This window comes from Martes martes (genome assembly GCF_963455335.1).
Source record: "Martes martes genome assembly, chromosome: 3".
Classification (NCBI taxonomy): Eukaryota; Metazoa; Chordata; class Mammalia; order Carnivora; family Mustelidae; genus Martes; species Martes martes.
Window position 1 is genome coordinate 102196763 of NC_137890.1, and position 17052 is coordinate 102213814.

Here is a 17052-nt window from a genome sequence, read left to right on the forward strand (position 1 = left end):
AGGCAACATGAGATATCCCTGTGGGATGCAACTGTTCTCTATCTTAATTACATCAATCTCCAGGTTGTGATTGTGTATTATAGTTTTTTAAGATGTTGCCATTGAGGAAAACTGGGTAAAGCACATGTAGGATCTCTTTGCATTATCTCTCACAACACTATATGAATTCACAATTATCTCAAAATAAAAAGTTTAATTTAAAAAAATGGGAAAACACATAGCAATGGATCTCAAAGTGCGGAAGAATGATGTCCACAAAGATAATATTCTAAGATCATGTAGCCAGTGACAGGTAAATCATATATCTGGGTCTTTGCTTCCTTTTCAACACAGGAATGCACCACCTCTGCTTCAGAGCTAAATCAAGTTAAAATATATATTTTAAACAGTCAAAATATTTGCCCTGAAAAGAATTTCAATTAAAAAATAAGTAATTATCTAATGAATTTTATCCCTGAATTTCATTCTTTCATGCATTCAACAAAAATATATTTGGGTATTGATATGGGTACAGACACTGCACTAGCCTCTGCAAACATAATAATTAAAAAAAAATAGATGTAGTTTTGAAGAAATACTACAGGGACAGTACCAACTGTTAAGGAAGCATGTAACAAAAATTCAGTTTCCAAATGTGGAGATTTGGAAAGCTTTCTAAGAGATATATACATCAAAGCTGAGACATACAGAGTACACAATAACCAGATGAAAAGGATATACAAAGGGCCTAATTTGGAATAAAAGGCAGAGAGCAGGTAGGAATTCTTAGTCTTCATTTTACTGGACCTATCAGTAAATCATTCCTTCCTCATTAAACCATGTGTTTCATTTAAATTCTAGAACACAACTCCACAGTTTCTATCCTACTTCAACAGTCATTCCTGCTCAGTCTACACTTGTGCTGGTTCTTCCTCATCTCCCTGCCCACTTAAGATTAGAGTGTACCAGGGCTCAGTTCTTAGTAACTTTTGTTCTATCCTTTAGAGATATCATTATTATCATGGCTTTAAATATTACCTCTATGCCAATGACTCCCACATTTATAGAGAGAGATCAGCCTCTCCTGAACTTCAGACTCATACACCAAACATCTCTACCTTGCAGTATAATGGGCATCTCAAACTTAACACAATTAAAACTGAACTCTAGATCTTTCTCTCAAACCCTATTCCATCCACAATCTTCCCCATCTCATCTTTCCTGTTGTCCATATCAATTCCTTCACTCCCCTCAGTTGTCTCTCATCCTGCATATCCAATTCATTAGCAACTCCTGTTACATTCAGAATATACCCAGAATCCCACCATTTCCTACTACCTCTAAATCCATTCACCCGATCTGAGCCACTATCACTTCTAGTCTGAATTTCTGCAAGAATCTGATATCTCAGCCTCTACTTCCCTCCCTACATTCTCCTCCCAAGGTAGCAGTCACTGAGATATTTTGAAAAGGTAAGTCTGATCCTAACATTCCCCAGAACTCCTCAGCAGTTTCCAGTTTTACTCAGATAAAAGCTCTATTAATGGTTTATAAGCCCTCTACAATCTGTTCTCACTTCTATTACCATCCCTTCTCACTTTTTCTTCTCTGTCACAATGATGTCCTTACGTGTTCCTGCTTTGGACTCTGCACTAGCTAGTCCACCTGCTCGTACCACTCTTCCCCCAATTATCTGCCTGGCTACTTCTCTTGATTCCTTCAAAAGTCTTTTCTGAAATATCAAATTTTCAATGAAAACTTGACTACCCTGTTTAAAATTTCAACTTCTGCGCTTGCTTCAGCAGCACATATACTAAAATTGGAACGATACAGAGATTAGCATGGCCTATGCACAAGGATGACACACAAATTCAGGAAGTGTTACATATTTTTCAGAGAAAGAATTTTAAAGTAAATGTGGCAACAATATGTGATTCTGGGTCAAGGGCATATGGGAGTTCTTGGCACTATTCTTGTGACTTTCCATATGTCTTAAACTACTTCAGAATAAAAGTTTAAAATTTTAGGGGCGCCTGGGTGGCTCAGTGGGTTAAAGCCTCTACCTTCGGCTCAGGTCATGATCCCAGAGTCCTGGGATCGAGCCCCACATCGGGCTCTCTGCTCAGCAGGGAGCCTGCTTCCCCCCTCTCTCTCTGCCTACCTCTCTGCCTATTTGTGATCTCTGTCTGTCAAATAAATAAATAAAATCTTTTTTAAAAAAAGTTTAAAATTTTAAAAACAAAAAACCAACAAGAATTGCAATTCCTTATTATCTCTTCCTTACCCTACATTTTCTTTCTTGACAGCACTTATCACTTTGTGAGACACTATATGATTTAGTTTCCTCCTGTAGTTTTAGTTGGTCTTTTGCCACTAGTGTATAAGCTCCAAAAGAACAGAAATTCTTATCTCTTTTGTTTCCTGGTGTATTCCATGCACCTAGAGCAGTGCCTCCAAGCACCAAGCACTCAGTATTATTTGTTACTTTGAAGTTTCAAAGGACAGGGGTACCATGATTAGAGAGTCTAGAGGTAGAGTAGTTCATAGAGATGTGTAAGTATAACGTAGGACCATAGGAGTGCATGGCTGAAGTAATGTGGAAATCAAATTCACAGGAGACACAGCAGTCTAGGAACTAAGAAACCAGCATGTTATGTCAATTGGGCTATACATTCAAATGCAGAAATCACCCTAAGTAGATAAAAAGACAGTAAATCAAATTCAAGTTATAGCAGGGAAATTGGGAATGCAGTTTATAAAATGATTAAGATTAGAGGGAGGATTGTATATTGAATACAAATTAAGGCTCCCTATTAGGATATAAGGTTATTAGAACACCCTAGAGAGTTCAAAGATAGAAAGGATGTCTACATATGGAAAATTCTTCCTACTACAGAATATCAATCAAATCTTCTGTTGAATTTAAGATCAAATTCAGTTAATCCAGGTAACTAAATTTCTTAAATTCATCCTAGTCAAACAAACTGATCAGTGGAAATGGTTTCAAGTAGGATAGCAATTGGCTACATAGATACAATGAGTAAATGCTGTGACAATGAAATGCCTTAACAAATCTTGGAGGAGCTATGATAAAACATTTGATTACTCACTTCTCCTCTCCCCCCATCACACTGATAATAGCAGGCAGGTGGAAAGAGGCAAGGGGAAAGGACTAGAAGCCAGGAACCTCAGTAAATACCTCTACCAACTAGCTAAGTAACCACGTAATAACATAAATAATTCCAAGTTCCTTATTGGAGATACAAATTTGGCTTGAAAAAGTGCCAGTTCATGCAAGTGGTTAATATGGAGGTCTACTGGACAGCTCTGCTTTAAAGTACATGGATTCAAGAAACCACAAATTCACACACACACACAAAAACAAAGTTTATCGGGGTGCCTGGGTGGCTCAGTGGGTTAAAGCCTCTGCCTTCGGCTCAGGTCATGATTCCAGGGTCCTGGGATCGAGTCCCACATCGGGCTCTCTGCACAGCAGGGAGCCTGCTTCCTCCTCTCTCTCTGCCTGCCTCTCTGCCTACTTGTGATCTCTGTCTGTCAAATAAATAAATAAAACCTTAAAAAAATAAATAAATTAAAAAAAAAACAAAAACAAAGTTCATCGTAATAAGTTTCAAAAGGTAGTCAATGAAGAGGTCTACTTATCCACTCAAGTATTTTCAAAGTGATTACGTACAAAGTCAGATATTTAATCACAGGAACCCTTCAGATCTGATCAAGGCTTGAAAATGTACCTATGTCACATTTTAACACACTCAATGCTTTCATAATATCATACATTCTCTTTACATTTATATCTGATGTAGCTTTATTTAAAAGTCATCAGTTAAGCTACAACCTAAATTAAGTAAATGGAAATCACATTTTTTGTCAATAAAACTGAATTTCCTAAAATGATAATGGGTTAATTTCAGTAAATTACAGAACTACAGAATTATTAAAAAAATCATTTATGGGACTTTAAGAACCACCATATTTAATATCTAATTACTCTAAAAGCAAGGACACTAGAACCTTTCATTCTATAAGCAACAGTTTTCAAAATAATGATAAAATACCTTCCACTTATTAAGTGACCTGTGAGGACATTTTTTAAAATCTCTTGTAATTCTCAAAACAACTCACAAAGTATTATTATCCTCACATTAAGGTCAAGAAAATTGAGGTTCAGGAAAATTGATATGAAATAATTTCTTACCGGTTGGCAACTGGTTATATAAACCTGGAACTGTGATTGTTCTAAATTTAAGTCTGAATTTTTGCCATTATACAACACTGCCTCTTAAAATCACTCATTCAACAAATACTTTTTGAGCACCCATTATATACCAGGCATTGCAGAAAATACCACATATACGAAGATGAATTTGCACCATTGCAGCCTCATATCTTAGTCCAATCTAGGGCAGAAATAAGAGTTATAAACAAATAATTGGAACACAATGTAATAAGCACTACGAAAGAAGTATATATAGGAATACCATAATACATTGGAAGTGTTTGCTCTGTGTAACGTAGCAAGCAATCAAAGAAGGCTTCACTTATGAGAAAAAAAAAATGCTTGGTATATAAGAGACCTCATATTAAATTATTTTTTTAAAAGATTTATTTGAGAGCGAGTGGGCATGGGCACATGGGGGAGGGGCAGAAGAAGAGGAAAAGAGAATCCCAAGCAGAATGGGTGCAGAGCCCCACATGGGGCTTGATCCCAGGACACAGATAATGACCTGAGTCCAAATAAAGTATCAGACAACTAATCAACTGAGCCATCCAGGCACCCCTATTTAAATTAAATACTGATGCAACTCATCAGTTCAAACTTAAAGGAAGAGCAGGGTTTGCAGATGAACAATCAAGATAAGGATATTCCAGAGAGAAAGAAGCCTTATTTGCAAAAGCACTAAGTTTCAGAAAATCCTAAGCGGTTTAGTATAGCTAAAAAATACAATTCTTGTGACAAGTGGTAAAGAAGTAATAATAGGCTGGGTTAGGGAGGTTCTCATTTGCCATGTGAAAACTGGACTTTATCCTGTAAGAAACTTGGGGCCTTTCTTAGACTTTAAAGAGGCCATTAGTTTACAAAGATTACCTTGTCAAATATGGAAAAACAGATATGAGGGTGGGGACAGTCTTTTAGAAGTATACCACAAATAGCCAAGGTAATACAATTTGTAATTTCTTCACTTAAGACACCTATACATGTCGTTTCCAGTAGAAGCTGATGACTTCAAATGACTGATGAAGTCATCCTGATGACTTCAGGAGAAATCCTGAAGAAAAAAATACAAGAAAATATGGGAATAACAAGAAAATACCTACCTGACATTTTGGATGTCTCACAGACATTTCTAGCCTAAATGTCCAAAACCAAAGTCTTATTTCTCTACCAAACCCGAGTGCTCCCTGTGCAATCTCTCAGTAACAGTACAACCATGCAAGTTACTCAAACCAGCAATGTGGGTTCACTCTTGATTTCTCCCTCTCCTTTAGCCACCAAATTAAATCCATTCATTACTAATTATTTCTAAGGCATATCTCAAATGCATCCATTTCTTTCCAAGTCCATTGCCATCCCAAGCTATCACTGCTCTACTGGAATACTGCAATAGCTCCCAAATGGACTCCCTGACATTATCCTTAATATCAGTTGGTTTCCTTAAAGCACTTATTATAATTAGCAACTCCTTTTATCTATTTACTTGAATTTTGTCTTTCCCTCCTACTCGAATGCCTTCATAAAATCAAGGACCACTAACTGTCTTGTTTATCATTTTACTTCAGCATGCCAGCATCAGCCAGGTCAATAAACAATATTTACAGAACTACTACACATTTACTATAGGCCAGGCACTACTTTGTGTTTTATGTGTATGAAGTCATTTAATCCTCACAAAAACCTGTGAGGTAGGTGTTCTATTATCTCAATTTTATAGATAAGAAAACTAAGGGACAGATTGTTAACTAATCTGCACAAGGTCACCCAACAAGTACATGGCAGAACCCAGAATCAAACGTAGGCAGCCTGGAGCCCATTTTCTTGATTATTAGCCAGTACTTCTCTTAGGAGGTGCTTAACAAATATTTCTTGACCAAATAAACAAATGAGAACAGGTTTAGGGGACATGTTAAGTTTGAAGTACTCAGAGAATGAAGTACAGAGGGATAGTTATTATAACAAGCATGCAGAAGGGGCACCTCGGTGGCTAAGTGTCTGCCTTTGGCTCAGTTTATGATCCTGGAGTCCTAGGATCAAGCCCCGCATGAGGCTAACTGTTCAGGAAGGAGTCTGCGTCTCCCTCTCCCCACGCCCCCCCCCACCCAGCCCCATCTCATGTTTTCTCCCTTTCTTTCAAATAAATACATAAATAAAATCTTTTTTAAAAAATAAGCATGCAGAAGTCATCAGCTTCTACTGGAAATAACATGTAAAATGCAAGCCTCTTTGTAATAAAAAGTGATCATATAATTTTTTAAAAATTGGAAATGTTCTTAAACTGTAAACTTTTTGATCTAATTGTGCAATATAAACATGTTTTCACAAAGCAGAGAGCCCCACTGAGTCTTGACTGCATCTGAAAAATTCTGTATTACTAATATGAAATTAACTACTTATCACTAAGCAGCATTCAGGATCTATATAAATATTAAACTTATACTTTATTAAAATATAGATGTGCCAAGATGTACTTTTAATTTGACAGGATGGTACCAAAATCCACCTAAAAAATACAAGAAAATATGGGAACAATAAGAAAATACCTAAAAAGAAGAGTGGAACCACACTTTACCTACTTGATATCAAAACATAGTTTAAAGTTAGAGAAATTAAGATAATGTGTAGAGTTCCAGTCAAAGACAGAACAATGGAAAAACAAACAAACAAACAAAAAAAACAGAGTCCAAGCAAAATCAAGTACGTATAAATTGTAAAATTAAATGTAAGAACAAATTTTAAATTATATATACATATTTTTATTATCTAATTTATAAGCATCATAAATGCTTTTCTAAGTATCACAAATAAACTAGAAACTATAAAAGAAAAAGACAGATTTCAAAAGTAAAATAATTAGAATTATTTCATGGAAAAACAGCATTAAAAGTTAAAAAGACAAATTTCAAAATGAGAGTCAAGGCTTACAAAATACATGAGAGTTAAAAAACCCAGGAAGTAATTCCTTTAAAATTATTAAGAGATTATCATAACCAATAACAAGCTACTTAAAAGAGATTAAACAATGGACACTACACATATAAAAAATCCTCAACATCAACAGAATTCAATTACAACCAAATAATGAAGAATCACTTTTTGCAATCAGATTGGATGGAATAAAAGATGGGAAGTGGGTGCTCTCAAACACTGTTAGTAAGAAAGAAAATGGGCACAACCTTTCTGAAGAGCAATTCAGGAATTATAAAGTAATTGTGATTAAATAACCTAATTCTAAAAAGTCAGATTTACAGGATAATCAAACAAGAATATAAAGATTTGTTCACAAGAGCATTCTTTTTAAAAGTTAATAACTGACCCAACAATCCCACTTCTGGGCATATATCCAAAAGAAATGAAAACAGGATCTTGAAGACATATGTGCACACCCATGTTGGCTGCAGCATTATTCACAATAGCTAAGAGGTAAAAGCAATCTAAATGTCTATTGGAAGAGGAACAGATAAAAGATAATACACACACACATACACACACACACACACACACACACACACACACACACAAATATAGGAATATTATTCAGCTTTGAAAAAGGAAATCCAGTCATATGCTACAACATTGTTGAACCTTGAGGATACAATGGTAAGTCAAATAAGACAGTCAAAGAAGGACCAATACTGCATGAGTCCACCAATACAAGATACCTCAAGTGGTTGAACTCTTAAAAAAAAGTGGAATGGTAGATGCCAAGGGTTGTGGGAGAGGAAAAAGAGGAGTTGTACAAAAAGTACAGTTTCAGTTTTACAAGATGAAAAAGTTCCATATATCTGTTTAATGACAAGGTACATACACCTGACACGCCTGTATTATACGCTTAAAAATGGTTAAGATTGTAAATTTTATGTTTTTTACCACAAGCAAATAAAGTTCATAAAAAAATGTAAATATCCATCAAGTAGGACTTGATTATGTTAGAGACATACAAAGAAATACCAGACAGCAATCAAAAATGTTAATTTTAAAATGATATTAATATATATCCAGTCATATCCACAGCCCATTGTTGAATTAAAAAAAAAAAAGTTCACAAAAAAAGTAGTATGATAGCATTCATGCAAATGTCTATACCTATAATAGGTCTGAAGGATATTCACCCAAATTTAATGGTATTATCTCTGGATAACAGTATTACAGATGACCTCCTTTTTCATATTTTTCTTGTTTTTAAATACAATGATTACATACTATTCAAATGACAGAGGATACATCAGAATTAGTGACTGCCACCATTTGTTCCAGATTTCTAGAATGGAATTTTACATTTCTCTCTCCTTATGTGTCTATAGCACATATTGGGGAATTAATAAATATTTGAGAGGCAAGATGAGTAGTGATTAAGAGATCAGAAATAAGGCAGATTTGGATATGAATCTCAGCTCCAAAATTTACTGATCAAGGCCTTAAAGTCTTCATGAACGTCACTTGAACACCAATTTCTTCAACTAAATGTCACATAATAATACTTGCACATTGCCCCCGCCCCCCAAAAAAACAATGTACTTAAAGCACTTAATATCATTCCTGGCTGAGGAAACACTCAATAAAATGATGGCCATATTTACTATTCCTTAACTTGAAGAACTCAGGACACAACAAAAACAAAAAAATAAACTACATAAAATATAAAAATATATAAATATAAAAAATAAACTGTAGAAAACTACACTGCAAAATTATACTGAAAATCCCAACTGCATTAAGAAAACAAGAGAGCTATATCGTACACCTGAAACTAATACGATATGTTGAAAAACTTTAGTTAAAATAAAAAATTACTTAAAAAAGATAATTCTTTGACTGTTGGTCCCACAACACTGATGCTTTACTGAAAAAAAAAGGGGGGGGGATGGTACTTTTTGAGTACTAATCCTGTACCCTTCCGTAGCTTATCTCCTTCCAACCAGTCTTTAATAGTGTGTTTGTACACGAGGGAGTTGTTAGTTCAGACCTTCTAAGCCTATTTTTAGTCAAACAGATAACCTGAAGCCATACTCCAAGGACCAAAGCAGCTAAAAACATTAAAGGCACCTTCCACAAATACATAGGTGCAATCTAATAGTGAGCAAGTCATAAGATAAGAAAAATGGGACTCTCGGGTTGAAGACGAGGGGTGGATAATGGCATTCTGGACTTAGGAACTACCGCCATCCCATTTCACCCACTCTTTCTTAAAACACAATTACATGCCGTTCGCCTTTCTCTCTCTCTCTCTCTCTCTCTCTCTCCAGAAACTGACTTGCCCGCCACGCCACTCCAAAAGCCACACCTGGTGTATTCGCTGCCGAATCTCCAACTCCCGCCACAGATTTGGCTTGCGTCCGCCCCAAGGCGGAAGTGACTTCAACGGGACACTCTGAAAGTAACAGAGTTCAAATATCAGCAATCCAAAACCCCTGCGGCGTTCTGAGAAAACTCTTCTCCGACTACCCCTCTCTTTTATACCTCCGTCTTCCGTTAGGGTGGCGAAAAGGACTCGCCACTCACTTGCAACCGGTTCCCCGCCCTAAACTCCAAATCATTTAAGTCTGTTCCCTCTCATTGGCCAACGAAGTGCCATGGGTATCTCCCAGGAACTACAATTCCCGTCAGGCCCCACAGGAAGAAAAAGCAGGCAAGGACAGAGGCTGGGGCAAAGCAGATTGGGAAATGTAGTCCCCTGCAGGCCGAACCGAGCAATAACCCCGCCTTCCCCCCCACTGAAGCTGGAGAAACCAGGTGTTCGGCTTAGAACCCGTTACCGCTAAAGGGAGGAGCCAAGCGCTTAAGCAGCATTCCTCACTTCCCCCCACATGGAGAATAAAAATGTTCATTAACTCCAAGAAAGCTCTATAAATAATCCCTGAAGAAGTAAGTTGTCTTTCCAATATTTCCAGGTCATTAAAAACTCCACAGAACTCCTCCACCTCAGGTTACCAACTCGTGGGAAAAGGTGCCTTTTTTACAAGTGGGCAAAATGGCTGTCCTGTTAGTTTTACCATTGGCTGTCCTTTGCGTCGTTCAAGGGCGGTTACTTATCACCGATTGGTTCTTTTTCCCTTGAGGGTGGAGGAAGACTTGGCACGGCTCTGCCGCGACCCAGGAGGAGATAAAGGGGTGGAGAGAAGGCAGTTTGTTCAGGTCTGATTGGATGATCCTCATGTCACTTGGAGGATGTTTAACCTATGATTTGTGGACTGCCCCTCAAAGAGAACGAAGAGGCGGGGCTAGTGCGTGGTGGGAAGGGGCGGGATTCTGCCAGCCGCGGCTGCCGCTGGAGCCGGTGTCCGGGCTGGTGATGGGGTTAATTCCCTTTCGTAAGACTCTTACTTGCACCCACCCAGCCCCGCCGTCGCCCCGCCGCGCCGCGCTCCAGCCGCCTCCTCCTCCTCCTCCTCCTCAGTAACGCGGGTAAGAGATGCCCTCCCCTCCCCCCTCTAGCTCCCCGGGAATAACGCGCCTCGCTCCCCTCCCCCGCCCGCCAACCGGTAGCGCTAACGGAGAAGGAGGCAGGCAGGGGAAAGATGTGTATAAGAAGGTGGCCTTCCCCGCCGAACCATCGGCGCTCCAGGCAGGCCCCCGCCGAGGTACTGCTGCTGCCAGCCCGCCGGGAGGTCGGCTTCCGAGGGAGCCCGGCTCGCCTGGTCCGCCGCAGCGGCTGCAGCTGCATCCACTACCTTGTGCCCACCGCCCCCACCCGGGGGCCATGTGAAAAGCAAACCCCTCGAGGCCTAGCGGAGGAGGCAGGGGAAAGGTTCCCGAGTCCCTGCCATGGCTGCTGCTTGCTGCCTTTGCAGCCCCAGGGACTCGGGAACCAGCCACAGCAGGCCTGCCAGGAGCGGGTGCCGTGCGTGGTTCTGCTCTCTTGGGTGGCTGGCGCCGGTGCCTCGGGCTCCCCGGCCCACCCCACGCCTCGGCCCCCCGCCTTGCCCCCGGAGAATTTTTAGAAAGGAAATAAGGCGTTCCGACTGGTTGGTGAAATATAGGCATATATTGCCTGTTGTACCAGAAAAAGCACAATGGGATTATTGAAAAGAAAGTTGAATGACTGTCAGTGCCACGGACCCCAAGGGTCAGATTTACACATCTTATGGTTGAGCCTTAGGCTCAAACCTGTGTTTTTGAAGTTTTTTGTTCTCTTTTTTTGTTACTAGGTGCAGAGGAGAGTGCCTCTCTTTTTGAGCTTGCTTTTATGTAGGAACAAATTGTTGAGGCTATCTTGTCCCGTGTGTAATTGTCCTGGATAGCAAGTTAAGTAAAAGTACGGCTTAGTAAATAGCAGATGATTTTTCTAATATGATGTCCCAGGAAATAGGTGTGTATAGATCTAAGTATCCATGGTTGTAGTTTGCATAATTGTAATTCTGAAGAAACCCTTTGCTATTAGCTTAGAGTTCATTGATTATAAGAACTTTTGAGTAATTAAAAGGTGGTTAAAGTCTAACTAGAAGCTAACCGAGTTGTAATATTTGAAAGAGTAAGATCTATGTAATATTTAATATAGTCGGGTACCAGTATACCTAGAGTAGCTGGACATACCTCAACTCAATAAAATTTGGCATATTTGAGAACGAATGTTTTTTCCTCACACAGTGATTAGGTGCTCATCTTTTCACATCTTGTGGGGTTGGTTTTGGGGGTTTTTGTTTTTGTTTTGTTTTGTTTTGGCATGGGTATGTCCTTAAATAATGGGTTCTGTAATTTGTAGTAAACATGACCATATCAAAGGTAAAATTTTAGGCCCACTTCTGAGGCTTAACTTGTTACCAGTGTAAACTTGAGTTCTGAAGAAATAATCAGTTTGACTATGTGTTAGACCATTTCTTCAGGGTCTAAGGAGACTCTGTTGCCTTAATGATCTTACATATTTCCATAGCTCATACACTTGCATACAGAATTACATAGATCCTAGATTCAGGATCTGGAAGAAATATCAACGTGTGCTAAAAAAAAAAAAAAGAAATATAACCCTGAAAGGTAAATTTGCTCAGCTCCCTACAAAGCACTGATATATATGTGTGTGTGTGTGTGTGTGTGTGTATTTTTCATGTATCAGCATTTTCTAAAACTTGTTGGTTAATTGATATAGAATTGATACTTTCAGATCTCATAAACTTTATATACAGAAAAGGCTGATGAATAGGAGGCTTTTACATTGTCTTGTTAGCTGTGGACCTTCTGTGAGCCTCAGTCTCAGGTATAAAATTGGGATGATAGCACTTAACACTTGGAGTTGTGAGGATTAGAGATGAAGTGTATAAAGCTCCTACTATTGTGTTTAATGCATAGTATGCATTATTAAATATTAACTTAATGCATCTTAAGAGAATGAGTTTATTTACATGCACATGTTGCAGCCTCAGAACTTGCTCTTTTATGGTAGAAGAGTACTATGGGAGTTTTCATTTATATAGGGACTTAAATTCTTGCAGTTTGCCGCTAGTCATTTTCAAAGTGAAAGGTATGTGACAAACTGGAAATCAGATACTGAAGAGTTGTTGATTTTATAGAAGGTTTTTAAATTTTTGCGTTAAAATCCCTATGTTTAGAATATATTTCAGATGAATTATTTGGAATAAAAGGATGTAGTAAATTGTTGTAATGATAAATTATTGTAAAATCTTTTGAATTTTAGTTAGCTGATAGGTGTTTCAAGGTTTATATTGTTTGCAATCCATATTCACTGTGCTATCAGGCTACTGACAGGCAACTCTTTAATACAGAGTTAAGATTAAGTGAGTCATTTGAATTCATTATGGCCATAGGCCGACTGCAGTTTTGTTGCTGTTTTTAATTCTCAGTATATATCAGTTCTTGAGTTTTTCTTTTCTATGAAACAACATCCCAGACACACTGGTCCTTTCTCTTTTCAGGCACTTTGGAAAATGTATTGGTCTTCACACATAATAGTGTCTTTTGAGCTTGTCCTGGTAGACAAATTAAAGTTTAACATGAAAAGTTTTGTTACAAAGTCTCCTGACAGTAAGGCCTGGCCAGGGTTCAAGGCAGCTGTACCTTATGTTGAATGGTGAATGAACCCAGTACAATTGGATGCTCTTTTGGGGAGCGTTACAAGGCAGGAGCAGAATATTTTATAAAATTAAAATAAACTTTTTCAAAAATCATGCAGAAGAAATGCACTGCCAAGTGTTTCCAAATAATAAAAGAGATTTTCTCGAACTGGCACTTTAGCATACCTAATTATACACATTTAAGTTGATGTTAATTTTTAATTCTGCAGAAACAGAAACACTGAGAGTTGATAAAGGTTTTATTTCCTCCCTTCTTGAAAATGTTACAATAATAAGCACTTAAGACTTGATGGGCTTATAATACATTGTTGCTATTTGAATTAGAAAACTTCACTATTAACACTTCCATGATCTATTGTAAATACTCTGACAGTCTGTGTGTCAAAGAGTTGTGGCTACAAATAGCAGTCAGTTTTCAAATGGCTCTTGTAGCTCCAAATCATGGATTCTATTTCTTTGTAGTCACACCCGTATGCATTGATGATAACTTATTATTTATAATTTAAGATAACTAAGATACGTAAGGAGCCTGTCAGTTTTGTCTTAGTATAATAGAATATTTTCTTAGAAAGTAAAATAGTCTTGCATCTGATCCTGTGAAGTCTCATAATGTTTATTAGCAATACAGACATGTGCAAAGAATCAAATCATAAAATCAAACAAAATTTTATTAACTTTGCTTTCCAAATAAGGATATGTTATATAAATTAAGCAAATTTGTTTGTACCTGTTAAGTTGTAAGCATGTGTATCTTTTCCAGAATTTAATTCAATTAGTCGTTGGGTGATGGTTGAAACAAGAGATGAGTTATTTAATCCTGGCTCGAATCTAGTTCTGTGTCTTATTTTCCAAAGTTTGGTTTTTTCTCAGATTTTATCCTTGAAAATTTTACTTCTTCTTACCTTCTTAGTCTCTACATGTGCCCATTAACTTAAATTATTCCCCCATGGTTTTGAAAGCCTGTACTTATGATCTTTGTTTTTCTCTTTATCTTCTGAATTGTAGATTTGTAACTTAAAAAAAAAAAACTTCTACCTATAAGCCTACTTCTCTTGTGCCTTCTTATTTCATAAATACTAAACCATATAGCATGTTTAAATGATTATTCTTATTGCCTGCTTGACTAGTGTTTTCATCTATAACTCCTTAAAAGTACTTTCTCTCAAAAAGAAATTAAGTATGGAAAGTAAGTTACATATGTTCTTATTCTTGACCTTTCTTCTTGAAGGGCGTAATTTGATAATGTCTTGCCAAAGAGTTTAAAGTACTTTGATTTGACTTCTCCCAACTTTAGATTTATCAATGACATAAAAATTAGTTTTGTGAGCTAGTTGTACAGTTAACTTCACTAACCTTTCTTCTGCTTGAAAGAAATTCCATAACCAGTATATCACCTTAAAGTCTGAGTTGGAAGTTTAACTGCAGATTTACCTTGATGCGTTTCTCAGTAGAGAGAGAAGCTATGGAATTACAAAAGAAAGGTCTAATGTTGTGGGGATAAAACTGTAAATGTATGAAAGCAAGGACTTAAATGAACACAAGGCACTCATTTTTAAAGTGCTCTTGGGACAGATGCTTATTATAGAATTGCTGTGTTTAAAAATAGTATCTTTTTGCTGGAAACAACCCAAATCCCTTCCTTGAGCGAATGATTAAACAGTTCTATATCCATACCAAGGACAACTATGCAGCAATAAAAAGGAAGAAAACATTGATAAAGCAACTTATCTGGATCTTAAAGTAATACACCAAATGGAAAAAAAAAACAGTTTTAAAATGGGAGAACCATGTGGTCTCATTTATATAACATTCTCAAAATGGCAAATTATGAGCTAGAGCACAGATTAGTGGTTTCTAGGCATTTGAGATGGGGTTTGAGGAAGCAGGATGGTTGTAACTATAGAGGGGTAGTATGAGGGATCTTTGTAGTACTGGAACGTTTCTGTATCTTGATTGTATGGTGGTTCCCTAAATCTACATTGCATAGAAATACAGACAAATGTATATCAATGCCAATCCCTGCCTTTGATGCTGAACTATATTTACATCATCATTGGGGGAAATTGAGTGACGAGTACATGGGAGCTTTCTATACTATTTTTGCAACTGCCTGTGAATGTATAATTATTTGAAAAATAGAAACTTAAGCAAAAAAACCCTGATACTTATATATATGTTCCTGTATAGTATTGAAAAAAGTATAATTTTAAGCAAATACCTTCAATATACTATTCATACATTTTATATTGTTCATTTGTGTTAGTTTTACCAAGTTCACATGCATCTGAAACACAACAGAAATACCTCTACATCAAACATATCCAAGGTGCAATTTCTGTTTTCATTTTATAAGCCTTGTTTCCCCTAAATGTCAATTCTGTCATCATTCTCCTTTTATAAAGACTTCCTGCCCTTTCACTTTTCAACCCTTTCTTGTATAAACTAAAAAGAATCTGACATTAGTTATCTCTATTGTTCATTTTCCAGTTGCAATAGAAGGATTTTTATCAAGAGGTGATACATTCATTATTTAACCAGATATTTACATATTAAACCTATTGATTATCTGTAAGATAAAATAAAAGATGTTATCTTCTTGTAAAGACATACAGAGCCAGCAAATAGGAAATCATTTGGGGAAAGAAAGTGATGTAAGTGCTTGTTAAGTTACTCTAATTACTGTATGACCCTACACTTTTTAATACAAAAGTACTAAATGTTCTAAAGCAATTGGAGAGTAATGTAAGGAGGTCAAAAATAAAAGTGTAGACCACCAACTTGGGGAGGATACTTTTTTTTTTTTTTAAGATTTTATTTATTTATTTATTTGACAGACAGAGATCACAAGTAGGCAGAGAGGCAGGCAGAGAGAGAGAAGCAAGCTCCCTGCCGAGCAGAGAGCCCGATGCGGGGCTCGATCCCAGGACCCTGGAATCATGATCTGAGCAGAAGGTAGAGGCTTTAAACTGCTAAGCCACCCAGGCGCCCCTGGGGAGGATTTTTTTTGTGATACCGATGACCTTGATCCATTTGGAGTTAATTTTTGTGTATGGTATGATGTAGGAGGTCCAAATTCATTTTTTGTACATGTGGATATCATTTTTATCTCCACGCCATTTGTTGAAAACACTGTTCTTTCCCTATTGAATTGTCTTGGCTCTTTTATGGACCATAAATGTAAGAGGTTATTTCTCAACTCTAAATTCTATTACATTGATTTATAGGTCTATCACTAGACCGGTAGTACCACACTGTTTGATTATGTAACTTTGTAACAAGTTTTGAAATTGGGACTTGTGAGACCTCCAACTTTGCTCTTTTTCAGGATTGTTTTGGCTATTCTGAGTCCCTTATGTAGTTTATGTAGTTTAAGACCAGCTTACCAGAAAGCCAGCTTGGATTTTTGATAGAGGTTGTGTCAAACACGTAGGTCAGTTTTGCAATTTGGGAAGTATTACCATATTCAACAGTATTATATGAGCGAATTTCTTTAACGTGTAATGATTCATTTAAAAAGAATAATAAACTCATTGCATGTTAATATAAATACTATATTTTTATGAAAAATGACTACAGAATTTAAAAATAGCAAGAATGGGATTGTTTTATGTTTACAGTTCTTAATATCTGACTTAGCAGAAGATAGCTGGTTCTTATGCATTCGCTCTGCTTTTGCATTCACTCTGATAGGACATTTGATTTTGGTTGACATAATAAGAAGACAATTTGGCCACATACAAATATTCAGAAGAAAAGTAAGGGACCTCATGGACCCTTTGAAAGGATCTTGATCGGCAGTGGTCCTTGAACCAC

General features: G+C 37.1%; 1 protein-coding gene across 1 annotated transcript in view; it reads right to left on the reverse strand.

The window, feature by feature from the left end:
* The window catches only part of ZRANB3 (zinc finger RANBP2-type containing 3), a 296350-nt gene extending 286743 nt beyond the window's left edge, over nt 1–9607 (reverse strand). The window contains exon 1 of the mRNA XM_080799794.1: nt 9498–9607. The gene's annotated coding sequence lies outside the window, so the exon portion shown is untranslated. The remainder of the gene's footprint in view (nt 1–9497) is intronic.
* Nucleotides 9608–17052: the final 7445 nt, after the last annotated feature.